Here is a 7,131-nt window from a genome sequence, read left to right as displayed (position 1 = left end):
GTAAAAACTTTAGAATAACTGACTGCTGGATTCAATTACATTTAAATGTTTGTGAAATATAATGTTTTTAGGTTTTAAAGATTTGTTTATATCATGTAAATGGACATGTTGCAAGTAAATGAGACAGTATTAGTGTTTGCCTTCCCTAATAATATAAAAGCACATACATTGTCGCATACAGTTTACTCTCTTTATTAACGTATTAGATATAAATTGATTATTAAACAGAGTCTGTAAAATATGAACATGGAGAATATGAGCACTGTATGCTCAGGCACACCCAGGCGTTCTCAGTGCTGCCAAATGAAAGGTCCCGCTCTATTACATGGTCATAAAAGATCACAGTATCTACAATTCGCTTGAAAAGTAGATTGTGCTTGTCTTAAAGATCAATCACGATATAAAATTGCTAGACCGCCCACCCCTGGTTCAGTGGATGTGGTTAACCATGCATTTTGCATATTATCCAGCTTGTGTATTAGTTAACAAGAATCTGTTACTTTTAGCTAGGGAGTTAGCAAGAGTCTGCTAACATGAGCTAGCCTATAACAGCATTCATCCAAACATCACATTCCTAACTGATTTTTTCTTAAATGAAAGATTAGAACATCTCTGATGTCATTTTTTTGTTTTTGTGACATATCAGAACAAAATTATGAATACACACCAACGAGTCAGGACACGCAAGTGTGTGAGTGTGTAAACGTTTAGCGCAGTACCTCACACTTCCACAGGTGGCGCATCATAAGTGAGCAAAAATGTGATACACACTTACACAGATTGTTTCCAAAAATTGTGAAAATCAAGGCCTAAGGAGATATTTGCACCAAGGATGTATTTGAGTCTGTAGAACACTATTATATGCTCAGAAAAATCAGGACATCGATTTTGGTCCTGACTTGTACACACGTCCTGACTTTGTTGGTGTGTATTCATAAAATTGTCCTGATATGTCACAAAAACAAACACACATACACACACACACACACACACACACACACACACAGTACACACACACATACATACAGTACACACACACACACACACACACACACACACATACATACAGTACACACACACACACACACACACACATACATACAGTACACAAACACACAAACACACACACACACACACATACATACTCATGAGTATAAACACAAGAGTGGGCTGAGGCCAGGTCATGTGGTATATTACATTAAATCCTAAATCTGAAGAGTGTGAGATGATACAGTGCTGCATCTCCAGCTCTTCTTTTTATTTTAACAGACATTTTCCGTAACCTCATCGTGACCCACCATTAGGCCTGAACATGTAGCAGCGACACTAATCGGCTCGAATCCCTTCGTCTCGTGTCGTTACGCTTCCTCAACTCAAAGTCATTATACTCTCAAACTGCGGCAAATTATTGAAAAAATGAGGAGAGAGAGGGAGTAATAAAAATGCCACCACGGGCCTGCAGTCAGAGAGATAAGTAATGATGGGGAAAGTGCAGAGCGTGCGTTTCTGATTAGGAGACCATATCAGAGAGGATTTCAGGAGCTGAGACGTGTACAAAGCTGCTAATGATGGTTCATACCAAACAGCGTGACAAAGGATACGGTGTTGTGTGCTCTTTATGATGATAAGTCTGTACGTGGGTCTTATTCTCTTCTTCTGTTCCCCTGACTGCGGTACAGGAGCATGTACGCAGAGTGTAAGATGTTTTCAGGGTTTTATAAAATGATTTACAGTTCAGTCAAATAAGTAAGTTTTATTTTTTAGAGTCAATTAAACTTTTAACAAGTCCTTTAAAAAATTATTTTAATGAAAAGAACAAAACAAGCTGTAAACTAGTAAGATTAGCAAATTCAAAAGAAATAAAAGAAAAAAATCTGTCTAATCATTATTTTAATCATTAATTATTAAAAAATATATTTTATTATTTAATCATTAATTATTAAAATATATATTTTAGTATTTAATTATTAATTATTTAAAAATATATTTTAGTATTTAATCATTAATTATTAAACATATATTTTATTATTTAATCATTAATTATTAAAAAATATATTTTATTATTTAATCATTAATTATTAAAAATATATTTTATTATTTAATTATTAATTATTAAAAATATTTTATTATTTAATCTTTAATTATAAAAATATATTATTTAATCATTAATTATTTTAAATAATATTTTATTATTTAATCATTAATAATAAAAAAAACTAAGAACCCATGACTATCTTAAAGAGCTGTTTACTGTACTTTACTTTGTGCATGTGGTTACTTACTTATAATAAAATGAAATATTTATACAAGGCGTTCTTCCAGAACTCTATTAACCTAAATGCAAGATTATTTTTTATATCTTCTTACAGTATATTGTTTTTTTTTTTTTTTTCTCTACAGAATGTAACCTAATGTTATTATAAATATAAATATATATAATGCAGTTAAAATAATTGCAAATATCAAAAGAGTAAGTTAGAATCTCAACATGCAGTTTTTAAATAATAGATATTTCTCTAGGTCAGAATAACACCACCATAGCTCGGACTTATGAGCTCTAACACTGAAATGGCAAGCTGATATGTCAGGGAAAGAAATGAAGTCTTGTTATTTGACTTTGCTCCTTATTGGTTGAGCTATGTATTGACAGCACTAAGGATTAGCAGCTAATAACGTCACTCTGTGTGCATTGCTTACTCGACTGTGTGTTTAGTCACAGAACAAATCATCTGACTTCATTTAGAGAGCTGTACTTCTCAAACACATTAAACAGACTCATCCCCGGGGTTTAGGGATTAGTCTCAACTCAACAGTTTCAGTGGATTTCCTTAAAGTCACCTGCTGTAATTAGTGCATCCCTCTGGGTAACCTTCACAGCAGGGAGACGTTTTACTTCATATGCCTTTAAATAAAGAGGAATGTAAAAAAAAAAAAAAAAAAAAAACATGGAGCCAATTGCAATGTACACCTTTAAAAGAAACACTATCTTAAAAACTTTTTGCATGAATCCAGCATTCACAATGCAATTCTATTTAATTATTATTATTATTATTATTATTATTATTATTATTATTTATGTATAAATGATTGTGAGTACTTACCTTTATAACTGTTTATTAATGTCTGATGCAATTCTGTATAAATGCTCATAAGTTGCTATAATTATATTTATTAAGTCCTATTATGTCTGAGCAAGCTCAAAGTTACATAATAATACTATATATTAATATTATATAATTATCCTGAAGATAGTTGTCCTTATCTGCATGCCATGCTATAAACACCTGATGTGATTGTGACATTATAAAGCAAAACTACAATAGAAATAACGATGACTTAAGTTCATCATCAGCCTTTTAAGTACATTACATTTAAATAACATGCAAGATAATTGGGGCAGTGGAGGATTAATGTGCTTTCCAGGGTGCCTGTGTTTAACCCTGTATCCTCCAGGGGGCGCTGTATAATGGCTGACCTTGTGCTCGGACCCCAGCCTCGTAACAAGAAGGGCCAGGGGTAGCTCAGTGGTTAAGGCCTTGGACTACGGTTCGGAAGATCCCAGGTTCAAACCCCACAACCACAAAGTTGCCACTGTTGGGCCCTTGAGCAAGGCCCTTAACCCTCAATTGCTCAGATGTGTAATGAGATAAAATGTAAGTCGCTCTGGATAAGAGCGTCTGCCAAATGCCCAAATGTAAATGTAAATGTAAACAAGAAGCTGGGAAATGCAGTGAATAAAGATTTTTAGTAATGCGTATGTGACGAATAAAGACTGAACTTAAAACATAAATCTAAATGCTTAATTAGATCGTCTGGCTGTCAAATGTATTATACTTAAAAAAAAAAGACACAATGCACATCACTTTTCCATGATAGACTGGATGAGAACTTCTTTCACATTTTATAAAAGAGAAAGAGAGAGCACGAGATAAAAGAGAGAGGGAGAGGTATTAAAAGGACTTACTGTAGTTCTGTTAGACCGCCACATCTTTAACAATTACAAGTTAACAATAAGACAACGAATGTAATTAGTGCCATATTAAAGTACTCCATTTTATTATACAGAAACATGAGTGAGGTTTCTTTGTTCTTACACAATCAAATATAATTGACTTTACAAAAAAAAAAAAAAAAAAAAAATTTACATCAGTCGAACATTAGAAGAAACAATTATATTCTTGCCACATTGTCAGTTGACGAGCAGGCAGCAGAGGAGCTGTCATCACCGAGGTTCAGAGGGAATAATACAAATAATATAAAGCTGAAACAGTGTGACAAGTCTGTGTGAGACACATCACGTTCTCTATAAGAAAGCCATGACCTGAAGACACACTTTGTGCATTGCTGAACTTATCCAGAGATCGAGAAGAGGTAATAACATAACTGACTTACTCTCAAGTGTAGCACAAGTAATGCACAGTGCTGGAACGCCAGCGCAAAAAACTCCCAAGGCTTAACCCAAGGTTTCTGAAACGGCTTCATCACAGACTTATTTGTGCTCTGATTTCTTAAAATGCTTTAAAAAAAATGTATTTTATCACCATATAATCACTCACATTATTATTATTATTATTATTATTATTAATAATAATAATGATAATAATAGTAATAATAATAATAATAATAATAATAATAATAATAATAAAGATGGCATTACATCAATTTAGCAAAGTCCAGTTTTCATTTTTACAATAAATTTCATCATAAGCATTCATAACAGCTTTTTGTTTGGGAATCCAGCATTTATAATGCAGTATTAATACATTTATATCATTTATAAACCTTTTATTATTATTATTTTTTTAAAGGTAGCTCGCCAATGACGAAAACCTCAAAGCACTTTTTGTAAATTGCCCTGGATAAAAGCGTCCGCCAAATGCCCAAGTGTAAATCCAAATGTATACCAACACAGCAATCAGTTTTCTATCTATATGACAAACACCTTATAATGACTCTATGCTCTAATGCTCATATCTGCATTACATTTTATTATAAACAAAGTTCTTAGTGCACCATAAGGTATTGTGTATTAATGTAAAATTCAATTCTTAATTCTAAAAATATATATACTCACTTAAACCATATAATGTCTGACAAAAATAAAGATGTTTATAAGCAGTTAACATCACCTGCTTATGGCTGTATAATTGCTATAATGCAATAATGTCTAATTTAAATATAAATAAAAGCCTATAAGTAGTTATACTTAACTTTATAGCAAGCTATTAAGCCCATAACTTCACTTAAGGAATAAAAACACAGTAGTGCTTTAAAGAATGTTATGTGAACTAAACTTTCATTTCATTGACATAAATCTGTATAAATGTTCATCACTACTTATATTACACATATCTGCATAACACATCATCATATCAAGTCACAAAAAAATGTTACTAAATAACAGTAAGTAATATTAAATCATTTTGTGTAATATCTCTACAGTTTATTATAATGATACGCATTATAGCATATTGCTTCTGTATTTGTAGAATATATTAAGCAGATAATAACTGAAATGAGCTTCTCAATTGGTTTAAAAAGGAAATTAATTATTTGATTATTTATTTAATTATTTATGCATGCTATCTAATACGGTATAACGTTATATATGTAATGAATTATGGATTGTAGAGTCTACTAAAGGCATTACCCTCTTGTGCAGGAGAACCTTTTGTGAGTCTAACAAATACTGTAGGTCTACAAGTTTGTTTGTTTTTTTTCCATACACAATACCTTATGAAGCATTATAAAATATAATTAATGTATATGATGCTTTGATGAATAATAAAGCATTTAAAATGCTACATGTGACTAGTTTAGATGTAACTGCTAATGAAATACATATTTGCATTATAGTAATAATATATTATATTAAATGTTAACATATACCATGTGATGTTATACAGTAGTTGTTATTATTTATGTTAGACAATATGATATAAATAAATGTATAATTCATCATGAATGTTGGAGTAATAATATATATTGCTATATGCTATAGATATTATTATGTGGGCGAAGAAACATTCATGTTTTTTGTTTGTTTGTTTGTTTTTTCACAGAAACCAGAGGGTGATTAATAAACAAACAAGCAAGCAAACAAACAAACAAAATAACTAATAAATAAATAAATAATTAAAAAATTACATATGGCTGCTTTATGGGGAGCTCTCTTAATCCAGTTTTACAAAATTCATGATTTCATTTGTTACTAAAACTTTAATTAAGGTACAGATGAAGGTTTTATACACATGCGCTACAATCATGTCCTGTTTAATACTTTCAACACGTCTGAGCATTATGTACAGAAAGAACAGCGGCATCACTTTCAAACACAAACTCGAAGCACGGCGTACAGACCTCATACATATATTTATACAAGTGTCAAAAAAATATGATCGCTATTGAGATTACTACACAGGGAATGAGGGATGAAGTGTGAGACATGGAGGAGGTACAGAAGAAAGACATTCGGGGAACAGAGTACCGATTTATTCAGCATTTTGTTAAATGTAAAAAAAAAAAAAAAAACAGATAATGTAAAAGTTTTAAAGGTTTCGATGCAGAAAGGTAATCTGTTCGAGCACATCTCACACCGCTAACACATTCACGAGGTTGTGTCTTTCTTTCTGTAGTGCATGTGTGAATGTAAAAGCGTTGGATGTGATTTTTGGTCCCTACAGTCACAGTTACATTTACATTCAATTATACACGATACATACACTTAGTGGCATTAAGGACATATCATTTAATTTAATATAAAACTTATATACAGAAGTATATATGACTGATCTCATCTCATTTGGTGTGTATGTGTGTGTGTGTGTGTGTTTGAGGCCACAGGTGGATGTCCATCATCCGTTAAAAAGGAAAAAAAAAAATATTCCACTCGAGTTTTGGTCAGATGAGAGCTTGTAAGAATTCTGGCATGTGTCCATGTGTGTGTGTGTGTGTATATGTGTGTGTGTGTGTGCACCTATAAATTCATCTCAGGTCTTAACTGTAAAACATACTTCAGTGTGTGTGTGTGTGAGTGTGTGTGTGAGTGATTAATCACCTTATTAAAATATGAATAAGTACAAACCTGACCGCTGTACTCAGTATAATTGAATCCGTTGGATTCTGAATAAA

This window comes from Clarias gariepinus, chromosome 20, assembly GCF_024256425.1.
Source record: "Clarias gariepinus isolate MV-2021 ecotype Netherlands chromosome 20, CGAR_prim_01v2, whole genome shotgun sequence".
NCBI classification, from domain to species: Eukaryota; Metazoa; Chordata; class Actinopteri; order Siluriformes; family Clariidae; genus Clarias; species Clarias gariepinus.
Note: the sequence above shows the minus strand (reverse complement) of the source record.